Raw genomic sequence first — 13,565 nt, 5'->3', positions numbered from 1 at the left:
GGGGTTGTTTAGTTCGTCAAGGGGGTGATAAGGTGGTCAAGAGTGATTAGGTGGTCAAGAGTGATTAGGTGTTCCAGAGTGATTAGGTGGTCAAGAGTGATAAGATGGTCAAGAGTGATTAGATGGTCAAGAGTGATTAGATGGTCAAGAGTAATTAGGTGGTCAAGGGGTTGTTTAGTTCGTCAAGGGGGTGATAAGGTGGTCAAGAGTGATTAGGTGGTCAAGGGTGTTATTATGCGCTCAAGGGTGATTAGGTGGTCAAGAGTGATTAGGTAGTCAAGGGTGTGATTAAGTGCTCAAGGGTGATAAGGTGTTCAAGAGTGATTTGGTGGTCAAGAGTGATTAGATGGTAAAGAGTGATTACTTTGTCGAGAGTTTTTTGGTGATCATGAGTGATTAGGTGGTCAAGGGGAAGGGGGGATGATTTGGAAAATAGTGATCAGGTGATCAAGAGCGATTAAGTCGTCAAGAGTGATTAGATGGTCAAGAGTGATTAGATATTTAAGGGGGTGATTGGTTCGTCAAGGGGATGATAAGGTGGTCAAGAGTGATGAGATGGTCAAGGGGATGGTAAATTGGTCAAGGGGGTGATAAGGTGGTCAAGTGAGTGATAAGGTGGCAAAGAGTGATAAGGTGGTCAGCAGTGATTAGGTGCTCAAGAGTGCTTAGATGGCAAAGAGAGATTAGGTGGTCAAGGGTGATTAGGTGGTCAAGGGTGATTAGATGTTCAAGAGTGATTAGATGGTCAAGAGATTCATAAGGTGGTCAAGATAGATTAGGTGGTCCAGAGTGATGAGGTGGTCAAGAGTGATAAGGTGGTCAGGAGTGAACAGGTGTTCCAGAGTGATTAAGTTGTGAAGAGTGATAAGATAGTCAAAAGTGATAAGATGGTCAAGAGTGATTAGATGGTGAAGGGCATGGTCAGTTGTTCAAGGGTGTGGTAAGGTGGTCAAGGGAGTGATGATGTGGTTTAGAGTGATTAGGTGGTCAAGAGTGCTAAGGTGGCAAAGAGAGATTAGGTGGTCAAGGGTGATTAGTTGGTCAAGAGCGATTAGATGGTCAAGAGGTTCATAAGGTGGTCAAGAGTGATTAGGTGGTCTAGTGTGTTTAGGTGGTCAAGAGTGATAAGGTGGTCAAGAGTGATTAGATAGTCAAAGGGGTGATAAGGTGGCCAAGATAGATTATATAGTCAAGTGTAATAAGATGGTCATGAGTGATTAGGTGGTCAAGAGGGATTAGTTGGTCAAGGGTGTGATTAGGTGGTCAAGGGTGATCAGGTGGTCAAGAGTGATTAAATATTCAGAGTGTTTATATGGTCAAGAGTAAATAGGTGATCAAGGTTGATAAGGTGGTCAAGACTGATGAGGTGGTCAAGAGTGATTAGATTGTCAAAAGTAATTAGATTGTCAAGAGGGTGATAAGGTGATCATGGACTCATAAGGTGGCCAAGATAGATTAGATAGTCAAGTGTGATAAGATGGCCATGAGTGATTTGGTGGTCAAGAGGGATTAGTTGGTCAAGGGTGTGATTAGGTGGTCAAGGGTGATAAGGCGGTCAAGAATGATTAAATATTCAGAGGGATTATGTGGTCAAGATTAAATACGTGGTCAAAGATGATAAGTGGTTCAACAGTGATTAGGTGGTCAAGAGTGCTTGGATGGCAAAGAGAGATTAAGTGGTCAAGGCTGATTAGGTGGTCAAGGGTGATTGGATGGTCAAGAGCGATTAGATGGTCAAGAGGTTCATAAGGTGGTCAAGAGTGATTAGGTGTTCCAGAGTGATAAGGTTGTCAAGATTGATTAGATAGTCATGAGTGATTAGATGATCAAGAGTGATTAGATGGTCAAGGGGTGATAAGGTGGTCAAGAGTCATCAGGTGGTCAAGAGTGATTAGGTGGTAAAGATAGATTAGATAGTCAAGTGTGATAAGATGGTCATGAGTGATTAGGTGGTAAAGCGGGATTAGATGGTCAAGTGTGATAACATTGTCATGAGTGATTAGGTGATCAAGAGTGATGTGATGGTCAAGGGGTTGATTAGGTGGTCAAGGGTTGATAAGGTGCTCAAGGGTGATAAAGTGGTCAAGAGTGATTAAATATTCAGAGTGATTATATGGTCAAAAGTAAATAGGTGGTCAAGGGGGTGATAAGGTGGTCAGAAGTGATTAAATGTTCTGAGTCATTAGACGGTCAAGATTGAATAGATGGTAAAGGGGCTGATTAGGTGGTCAATGGGATGATAAGGTTGTCAAGTGTGATTAGGTGGTCAAGAGTGGTTGGATGATCAAGAGTGATTAGATGGTCAAAAGTGATTAGGTTGTCAAGGGGGTGATTCGGTGGTCAAGAGTGATCAGATGGTCAAGAGTTGTTAGATGGTGAAACGGATGATAAGATAGTGAAGAGTGATTAGGTGGTCAAGAATGATTAGATGGTCAAGAGTGATTAGGTGGTCAAGGGGGTGATAAGGTGGTCAAGAGTGATTAGGTGGTCAAGAGTGATTAGATGGTCAATATTGATTAGATGGTCAAGGGAGTAATAAGATGGTCAAGCGTGATTAGATTGTCAAGAGTGATTAGATAGTCAAGGGGGTGATAAGGTGGTCAATGGGATGATAATTTGGTCAAGACTGCTTAGGTGGTTAAGAGTGATTAGGTGATTAGGTGGTTTAGAGTGATTAGGTGGTTAAGAGTGATTAGGTGATTAGGTGGTTTAGAGTGATTAGGTGGTTATGAGTGATCAGATGTTCAAGAGTGATTAGATGGTCACAGAGTAGATAAGGTAGTGAAGAGTGATTAGATTTTCAAGAGTGATTACATGGTCCAGAGTGATTAGGTGGTCAAGACTGATTAGGTAGTCAAGGAGGTGATGAGGTGGTGAAAGGGGTGATTAAATGGTCAAGGGGATGATAAAGTGGTCAAGGGGGTGATAAGGAGGTCAAGAGTAACAAGGTGGTCAAGGGGGTGATTAGATGGTCTAGGGGGTGATTCGGCGGTCAAGAGTGATTAGTTGGTCAAGAGTAATTAGATGGTGAAGGGGGTGATAATATAGTGAAGAGTGTTTAGATGGCGAAGAGTGATTAGATGGTCAAGGGGGTGATAAGGTGGTCAAAAGTGATTAGATGGCCAAGAGAGATTAGATAGTCAAGTAGGATTAGGTGGTGAAGAGTAATCAGGTGGTCCAGAGTGATTAGGTGGTCAAGAGTTATTAGGTGGTTAAGAGTGATTAGGTGGTCACAGCGGTCATGAGGTGGTCAAGGGGGTGATAAGGTAGTCAAGAGTGATTAGGTGGTCCAGAGTGATTAGGTGGTCAAGAGTTATTAGATAGTCCAGAGTGAATAGATGGTTCAGAGTGCTTTAGTGGTCAAGAGTGCTTAGGTGGCCAAGGGGATGAGAAGATGGTCAACAGTGATTAGGTGGACAGGAGTGATGAGGTGGTCAAGGGCGATTAGATTGTCAAATGGGTGATTAGATGGTCAAGGTGGTGATTAGGTGGTCAAGGTGGTGATAAGGTGGTCAAGGGGGTGTTAGGGTGGTCAAGGGGGTGATTAGATGGTCAAGGGTGATAACGTGGTCAAGGGGGTGATTAGGTGGTCAAGGGTGATAACGTGGTCAAGGGGGTGATTAGGTGGTCAAGTGGTGAAAAGGTGGTCAAGGGTGTGGTAAGGTGGTCAGGAGTGATTACCTGGTCAAGAGTGATTAGACGGTCAAGAGTGATTAGATGTTCAGAGTGATTCTAGGGTCAATTGTGATTAGATGGTCAAAGGTGTGATAATGTTGTCAAGAGTGATTACATGGTTAAGAGTGATGAGGTGGTCAAGGGGGTGTAAAGGTGGGCAAGAATGACAAGGTGGCCAAGAGTGATTAGGTGGTCAAGACTGAATAGGTAGTCCAGAGTTATAAGGTGATTGTATGGTGAAAAGTGATTAGACGGTCAAGGGGTTATAAAGTTTTCAAGAGTGATAAGGTGGTCAATGGGATGATGAGGTTGTCAAGTGTGATAAGGTGTTCAAAAGTGATTAGGTGTTCAAAAGTGATTAGGTGTTCAAGAGTGATAAGGTGTTCAAAAGTAATTAGGTGTTCAAGAGTGATTAAATGGTCAAGGGGGTGATTAGATGGTCAACGGGGTGATTAGGTGGTCAAGGGGGTGATAAGGTGGTCAAGGTGAGTGATAAGGTGGTCAAGGGGAGTGATAAGGTGGTCAAGGGGGTGATTAGATGGTCAAGGGGGAAATTCGATGGTCAAGATAAATTAGATATTCAAGAGTAATTTGATGGTGAAGGGGGTGAAAATATAGTGAAGAGTGATAAGTTAGTCAAGAGTGATTAGATGGTCAAGGTGTGATAAGGTGGTCAAAAGCGATTAAATTGTCCAAAGTAATTATGTGTTCAAGAGTGATTAGGTGTTCAAGAGTGATAAGGTGTTCAAAAGTGATTAGGTGTTCAAAAGTGATTAGGTGTTCAAGAGTGATAAGGTGTTCAAAAGTAATTAGGTGTTCAAGAGTGATTAAAAGGTCAAGGGGGTGATTAGATGGTCAACGGGGTGATTAGGTGGTCAAGGGGGTGATAAGGTGGTCAAGGTGAGTGATAAGGTGGTCAAGGGGAGTGATAAGGTGGTCAAGGGGGTGATTAGATGGTCAAGGGGGAAATTCGATGGTCAAGATAAATTAGATATTCAAGAGTAATTTGATGGTGAAGGGGGTGAAAATATAGTGAAGAGTGATAAGTTAGTCAAGAGTGATTAGATGGTCAAGAGTGATTAGATGGTCAAGGGGGAGATAAGGTGGTCATGAGTGGTTTGGTGGTCAAGAGCGATTAGATGGTCAAATGGGTGATTAGATGGTCAAGGTGGTGATTAGGTGGTCAAGGGGGTGATACGGTGGTCAAGGGGGTGTTAAGGTGGTCAAGGGAGTGATTAGATGGTCAAGGGTGATAACGTGGTCAAGGGGGTGATTAGGTGGTCAAGGGTGATAACGTGGTCAAGGGGGTGATTAGATGGTCAAGAGGGTGATACGGTAGTCAAGAGTGATAAGGTGGTCAAGAGTGATTAGATGGTCAAGAGTGATTAGACGGTCAAGAGTGATTAGATGTTCAGAGTGATTCTAGGGTCAATAGTGATTAGATGGTCAAAGGTGTGATAATGTTGTCAAGAGTGATTACATGGTTAAGAGTGATGAGGTGGTCAAGGGCGTGTTAAGGCGGTCAAGAATGATAAGGTGTCCAAGAGTGATTAAGTGGTGAAGACTGAATAGGTAGTCCAGAGTTATAACGTGGTCAAGGGGGTGATTAGATGGTCAAGAGGGTGATACGGTAGTCAAGAGTGATAAGGTGGTCAAGAGTGATTAGATGGTCACGAGTGATTAGACGGTCAAGGCAGATTAGATTTTCAGAGTGATTCGAGGTTCAAGAGTGATTAGATGGTCAAGGGTGTGATAATGTTGTCAAGAGTGATTAGATGGTTAAGAGTGATGAGGTGGTCAAGGGGGTGTTAAGGTGGTCAAGAATGATAAGGTGGCCAAGAGTGATTAGGTGGTCAAGACTGAATAGGTAGTCCAGAGTTATAAGGTGGTGAAGAGTGATTGTATGGTGAAAAGTGATTAGACGGTCAAGGGGTGATAAAGTTTTCAAGAGTGATAAGGTGGTCAATGGGATGATGAGGTTGTCAAGTGTGATTAGGTGGTCAAGAGTGGTTGGATGGTCCAGACTGATTAGGTGATCAAGAGTGATTAGATGGTCAAAAGTTATTAGATGGTCAAAGGGGTGATTCGCTGGTCAAGAGTGATTAGATGGTCAAGAGTGATTAGATGGTGAAGGGGTGATAAGACAGTGAAGAGTGATTAGGTGGTCAAGAGTGATTAGATGGTCAAGGGGGTGATAAGGGGGTGAAGCGTGATTGGAAGGTCAAGAGTGATTAGATGGTCAAGGGGGTGAAAAGATAGTGAAGAGTGACTAGGTAGTCAGAGTAATTAGTTGGTCAAGAGTGGTTAGATGGTCAAGCGGGTGATAAGATTGTCAAGAGTGATTAGGTGGTCAAGAGTGAGTACATGGTCAAAGTGATTGGATGGTCAAGGGGGACATTAGGTGGTCAAGAGTGATTAGGTGGTCCAAAGTGAGTAGGTGGTCAAGAGTGATTAGACGGTCAAGAGTGATTAGATGTTCAGAGTGATTCTAGGGTCAAGACTGATTAGATGGTCAAGAGGGTGATACGGTAGTCAAGAGTGATAAGGTGGTCAAGAGTGATTAGATGGTCAAGAGTGATTACGATCAAGGCAGATTAGATGTTCAGAGTGATTCGAGGTTCAAGAGTGATTAGATGGTAAAGGGTGTGGTAATGTTGTCAAGAGTGATTAGATGGTTAAGAGTGATGAGGTGGTCAAGGGGGTGTTAAGGTGGTCAAGAATGATAAGGTGGCCAAGAGTGATTAGGTGGTCAAGACTGAATAGGTAGTCCAGAGTTATAAGGTGGTGAAGAGTGATTGTATGGTGAAAAGTGATTAGACGGTCAAGGGGTGATAAAGTTTTCAAGAGTGATAAGGTGGTCAATGGGATGATGAGGTTGTCAAGTGTGATTAGGTGGTCAAGAGTGGTTGGATGGTCCAGACTGATTAGGTGGTCAAGAGTCATTAAATGGTCAAGGGGGTGATTAGGTGGTCAAGAGGGTGATAAGGTGGTCAAGGGGAGTGATAAGGCGGTCAAGGGGAGTGATAAGGTGGTCAAGGGGGTGATTAGATGGTCCAAAGTGATTAGATGGTCAAGGTGTGATAACGTGGTCAAAAGTGATTAAATTGTCCAAAGTAATTAGGTGTTCAAGAGTGATTAGGTGTTCAAGAGTGATTAGGTGTTCAAAAGTGATTAGGTGTTCAAGAGTGATTAGGTGTTCAAGAGTGATTAGGTGTTCAAAAGTAATTAGGTGTTCAAGAGTGATTAAAAGGTCAAGGGGGTGATTAGATGGTCAACTGGGTGATTAGGTGGTCAAGGGGGTGATAAGGTGGTCAAGGTGAGTGATAAGGTGGTCAAGGGGAGTGATAAGGTGGTCAAGGGGGTGATTAGATGGTCAAGGGGGAGATTCGGTGGTCAAGATAAATTAGATATTCAAGAGTAATTTGATGGTGAAAGGGGTGAAAATATAGTGAAGAGTGATAAGTTAGTCAAGAGTTATTAGATGGTCAAGAGTGATTAGATGGTCAAGGGGGAGATAAGGTGGTCAAGAGTGGTTTGGTGGTCAAGAGTGATTAGATGGTCAAAGTGATTAGGTCGTCAAGAGGGTGATTAGATGGTCAAGGGGTGATAAGGTGGTCAAGAGTGTTTAGATGGTCAAGATTTATTAGATGGTCATTGATGTGATAAGGAGGTCAAGGGTGATTAGATGTTCTAGAGTGATTAGGTGGTCAAGAGTGATTACGTTGTAAAGGGGGTGATAAGGTGGTCAAGGGGCTGATAAGATGGTCAAGAGGGTGATTAGATGGTCAAGGGGGTGATTAGATCGTCAACGGGGTGATTAGGTGGTCAAGGGGGTGATTAGGTGGTCAAGGGGGTTATAAGGTGGTCAAGAGTGATTAGGTGATCCAGAGTTATAAGGTGGTCAAGAGTGATAAGATGGTCAAGAGTTATTTGGTGGTCAAGGGGGTTTATAAGGTGTAAACAGTGATTAGGTGTTCAAGGGGGTGATAAGGTGGTCAAGAGTGATTAGGTGATCCAGAGTTATAAGGTGGTCAAGAGTGATAAGATGGTCAAGAGTGATTAGGTGGTCAAGCGTGAATAGATGGTCAAGATTGATTAGGTGGGAGAGATAGTGACAGTGAAAGAGAGAGTGTGTGTGAGATAGAATGTGGGAGAGAGAGTGTCTGTGTGTGTGCGTGTCCGCGTGCGCGCGTGCGTGCACCCTGGAAAACCTAAGTTAATGTACTTAGTTTACTTTGCCGCACGAAACTCATGAAAGACATATGGAGCAAGAAATATTTCAACAATAGAGTTCTGCCCCCGATTATACCTCCCCTCTGTACACCGACACCAACAGAGAGACACTCATGTTATACTTAAGTGTAAATATTACCTGAAAACTCCACCAGTCGTTCTGCAGCATCCTGTTTCTTCTGGTTGTCAATGGTGAAAATGAAACCACCCTCCTCGACGCATACACTGTTCGCCTCGTCCCATAATTTGTGGTCCAGGTGATGTATCAACGATAAACCGATCTCCTTGAAGTAATAGTATTGCTCTGACTGCAACAGGAGAGCAACAAGATGGTTGCAGTTGTTTGTTGGACCACGCGGACCCCACTTTAATCATTCAGTAGATTCCATATATTATATGTCAATCACTGTAATGTCCGATTCTTTCCATATCACCGTCATAAAGCTGGACTGTGATATAATAAAATTACAAACAAAACCTAGGGTGGAACTAGGTGTAATCAGTGTTATCCTGTGAATCCTGCTAGTCGTAAGAGGCGACCAACGGGGATCGGGTGGTCAGACTCGATGACTTGGTTGTCATCGTACCCCAGTTGCGTAAATGGATGCTCATGCTGTTGATCATTAGATTGTCTGGTCCATACTCGATTATTTCTAGACCGCCGCCATATAGCTGGGATATTGCTAAGTGCAGCGTTAAACAAGAAACAAAGAAAGAAAGAAACTATTATGATAACAGTAGTGAACAATCTAAGAGATCAGAGATACGTTAGCAAAAGGAAACACCACAGCCAAACGAAATGTTAATACACTTGCAGAAGTTGTCACATACCATATCAATATCTCAGATAAATTCCAAAAATACTTGAAGGTTTTTCAGCTATTGTCATGAAATGTTTTGTTACAACTTCCGGAAATTCGTTGCACTAATCCGTGTTCGTTTCGGCAATGTTACGTGTTACAATTCTCACGGGTTACATTCTGTCTGTAGGGCACATACGGGTTACATTCTGTCTGTGAGACACATCCTTCGCTTTCAGGATACACCGCGAATCGAATATGACGTCATAAATTGTTAGTTGGTTGTTTAGTTTTCGTCTGTATATTTGTCAGGTAGTTTAACGTCTAACCCTACTAGCATCAAACTGTGTGACGTCATTGTTTGTACATGCTTGCACCGGACGATACAGTCCTGTAACTGATCATCAGTCCACGAGACTGAGATACAATGACATGCAATCACCCATGTCATCGAGCCTGACCGCCATTCCACTATTCCCCTTTCACAAGAAGCACAAGTTGCTGGGCACTTGAATATTTCCCATATTTGAATCCTCGTACAACGAAAACAATGCTTTTGCTATGACATACAACCCTCATTTAGAGTACACCCAAACAATAATCTTAGTTCACCTTATATCTTCTTATTGCCTGGCTGTTTTCCTCGGCGTGTTCTGTAAGCATTTTCTCAGAATCTTCTTGGCCCAGTTTAAGCGTCTTGTTTTCGCAATGATGACACGTGATCTTAAATATGATTTCAATATGTTACAAAAGTTCCAAATTAATCAATACTGGTGACAGTTTTGGAGTTCAATGATTTGGGGATGGTGTGATTGTGGGAATAGTGCAGACAAAGTCTAAAACAAAATGGACGAAATTGGCCTTTGCACCAACGATCATAGATTTCTGACAGGACAACGGGAAGCAACTTTGCAACACAAATACTAACACCGATCTACGATCACTGGTACTCTCTGTAAGAGACAAGGAGACTGGTGTGATGAAATTATGACCAATCTTTATCAGACCAAAGTAAGAATGAGGATTCTGCCGACATTTATGACCATGGTGTTTCCACCACACATTAGCATGTTTGAGATAGGGGAGATACTTCTCAGGTTGTCTGTCTACTGAGTAAAATAATAGTTCAATTATATTTTTTTACGTGATACTCACTTTTCTTAGAACACCATGGTAGACCTTGCCCTTTGGATCCTGTTTGCTGATCTTGCCCTTTGGATCTTGTCTGATGGCCTTGCTCTTTGGATCTTGTTTGCTGGCCTTTGGATCTTGCATGGTTGTGTTGCTCTTTGAATCATGTCTGTTTACCTTTGGATCTTGTCTGATGGCCTTGCTCTTTGGATCTTGTTTGCTGGCCTTTGGATCTTGCATGGTTGTGTTGCTCTTTGAATCATGTCTGTTTACCTTTGGATCTTGTATGGTGGCGTTGCCATGCCCACCTTGTTCAGCAGATGCTTGTGGTGCAGTAGTAGTTCTGCACTTCCCCTCGCTCTCCCAGTAGAACACAGATGTGCAGGAGGTGTTTTCAAAGCATATCAGGGTACACTTTACTTTGCTGACGTGGCTGAAGACAGGACCTGACAGATCGACCATTGAGGTTTGATTGACAACATGGAATGAGACTACTCTCTGGCGCATCGCGCGATGAAAGGGTAGAAAACACAGACACACGTGTACTGTGATCCAACACAATAAGAGCTTCATTGTAAATGTGACTGGATTGCACGGAACTCAAATGAAATAGGCTGACCATGGACAACAGTCGAGAGCTGCAATGGAATTGTAATACTCCTGCAGCAACTGTGAAACTAATACTGAAATTCCAGAAGTGGTGAAATATCCCACAGCCCTGTCCGTAGCTCCCAAAGTTTTAGATGCTGAATTATTCACTAACCGTTGTTACCAGATTACTCATGTGATCACTCAGCAATGTATTTGTTTTCAAAATGTAGCAGGATATGATGTCAATTGAGACATATCAGATTTTATTGTTCAGGTGAAGGTGTTTTATGTAATTATAAAATTATGCAAATAAAAAGTATAAACTGCTAAACTCCAAAAATATGTTTAAAGCTTTCATTGGTGAAGGGTTATTTAATAAACATTGTGGTTGTTTAAAAATCAGATTTACAAAACTGATAAAAGGTTTTGTTGAGGGTTTGTTAATAAAATTCTATGTGGTTGAGGTGCATCTGAATTATGCCCCTTTGTGGAATATTTACATCACTAAGGAAGTGAGGTGGTTCATTCTGGCCTCAATTTCATATTGTGTGTAATGTGACCAGAGATTAAGTCTCTGATTGGGTACAAGTTTTTTTAGGCATATTAAATACACTGAGTGTCCAAGCACATGGCACTTAGTATCCAGCATTGCACAGCACAGCAGCAGCACTGTTACTTGCCACAGAAGGTTAGTTGAATACTTGTTTTGTTTAACAAATTAACTTTAGAGGTTGTTATTTATATTATGCTTGAGAAAACATTTAAAATACTACAAATAAATAATTAGCAAATTATTTCTAGCATAACATGTAACTGTAGTGTATGCACTTGTGTATGCCTTGGCAATTTTTGTGAACTTGGCAAATGTTGTTTGCAGGTGCCAAAAAGGGGTAGAATAGTAAACTCCATTCCATTCCATAGATGGGTAAGGTGTATTTTCCTTAGTACATTGTGTGAATGTTTTGAACGTGGTGTGCGTGTGTATTTGTGTCACATGACTATTTTAATTTAATTAATGCAACCAATGAAATGTTACCCTATTTGTGATATAGAATATTCTTATAGAATGATTGTTTGCTGTCCATTGGATTCTTTGTCAAATGTTTCAGGGTGATGTTTTTGTGGACTTAACTACCCAACGGAGAATAAAATGTCCTCCCCTATACCAGCGACTTTGTTGTTTTGAAGACCTGGTCACACAAATATACCGTTAAAAATACGTAGGATGGCGGGATGGTTTACATGGAAGATGGTACATATTGTATCATGGTATTGCAGAATGTACACAGCTCCTCCGAGGAACAGTATAGAGACATGTAGGGTCAGGAAATCACAGACAGGAGAACCAAGGCTGGTTGGTAACGCTGGGACTGCAGCTTCAGAAACATAACGTATACACTATGACTGCACAAAGTCATTGAGAAAGTGAGATAGTGTACTGAGAAAGTTTAATCCCAAATATAACATGTGTTACATTTGACCACTTTCTAAATATGTATTCATAGCTTTCGGTTGTGGGAGGTGGGCCAATCACCGAACCCCAGTTGTATCAATGCAGATACTGATCTCTTGGCTCTAGGGTTTTATATACCTCACAGCATTCCGTTTCATGATAGATGTATTGATTCTAGGTGGATGGAAACGTGTTGGTATTTCAATATAAATAATGAACTGTTTTGTAGATGAACAAATTGTCCCCTTGGGTAGAGAAACAGACAGCCGCATGGAAGACACATTTTCAAACAGACCACTTGTGAGAGTCATACTGTTTTATGTACGATATTTATAGTTTTTCAAAAGATTAATGTTCATCCTGACGATGGGGAATGTTAAGTCAAGGAGAGAGAGATCAGACGACTGTAACTCCTCAATAACCACATTTTATCCATGTGCTGTCACTCTGACATACCAGGAATAAGTCAACACCAAGTTTTATACTCACATAGGTTTACTCGATCCATCTCTTCATTACAAGGTGCCTTGGACATGACAGGACAGGGCAAGCTCTCAGTTCCGACATGGCGCTGCAATGGAGCCTGGAGCAATCTCAGTAGTCCGGGGTGTAGCAGAGTATGGCCGACAGATAGCGTCTATCAAATGGGCATGGAAGGCTTGTGGAATGGCTTCCCATATTCTAAAAGCATAACTCTGCTGCCAAATCACGAACGTTGTCTGACGGAATCAGTACACGGTGTAGACGTCGCTCCATTTCATGGGAGAGATAGCGATGTTTTGCCAAAGCAGGACTTGAACATTGTACTGTTAAAGTAAAGTGAAAGAATCCCTAGACGTGTGAGGATGGGCATAATCTTGTTGACATGTCAGTCCTAGGTAATGACATTGAAGAAAGGGTTATACTACTGGTACGGCAGCCCACACCTGTCAAACTGCCCTGAACAAGAACTAAATGCTTTGTGCACTTATCCCATACTAAATTATTTGGGAGGGTCTGGCTGTCTGTCCATCGTATACTGCAAGGGTGAGGCTATTTATACGTTATATACTGCAAAAAGGTGTGGCTATCTGTACATCATCGTACTGAGAGGGCGTGGCTATCTGTATATCATCATACTGAAAGTGCGTGGCTATCTGTACATCTACTGTCAGGGTGTGGCTGTCTGTACATCATCGTACTGAAAGGGCGTGACTGTCTGTGCATCACCTACTATCAGGGCGTGGCTGTCTATGCATTATATACTGTCAGGGCATGGCTATCTGTGCATCATCGTACTGAGAGGGCGTAGCTGTCTGTGCATCATCGAAATTGTCATCCAATTAGGTTTCCTTCTATCCCTGGCGGATCTACGAGGTAAAGTTTGTTCTTGAACTTCCGAGCCTTGTTACTTCAGTCTCACTGATGTCTGCAGTGTCAACTAGAGGTGTCAGTGCCTCAGTTACTGACTCTACATGCTCAGCAGTCTCCGTTTCTGTTTCAGCAGCAGTTTCTGGGGCACTCATCTGAGATCCTGTCTCCTCTATCCCTTCCCCCTCTTTATCAGATTCCTGGTCTTGTCCAACATCTGGATGATCGTCACCATCCTATTGAACGTCTTCCATAACTTTCAGCTCAGGTGCAACTCCATTGGACACTGTAAATAATCCATAAGTAGCGGAGTCTGTACTCAAGACAGGAAC

At 42.4% G+C, this 13,565-nt stretch overlaps 1 long non-coding RNA gene across 1 annotated transcript; it reads left to right on the top strand.

The window, feature by feature from the left end:
* The first annotated feature begins 10,674 nt into the window (after nt 1-10,674).
* Nucleotides 10,675-11,593, top strand: LOC124263283. Its single transcript, XR_006894801.1, has 3 exons — nt 10,675-11,118; nt 11,308-11,355; nt 11,540-11,593. It is a non-coding gene; the product is annotated as an uncharacterized LOC124263283 (long non-coding RNA).
* The last annotated feature ends 1,972 nt before the right edge of the window (nt 11,594-13,565 follow it).

Source organism: Haliotis rubra, unplaced genomic scaffold (assembly GCF_003918875.1).
Source record: "Haliotis rubra isolate DU_JTF1 unplaced genomic scaffold, ASM391887v1 Scf877, whole genome shotgun sequence".
NCBI classification, from domain to species: Eukaryota; Metazoa; Mollusca; class Gastropoda; order Lepetellida; family Haliotidae; genus Haliotis; species Haliotis rubra.
Note: the sequence above shows the minus strand (reverse complement) of the source record. Positions and strands in the feature narration are given on the sequence as shown.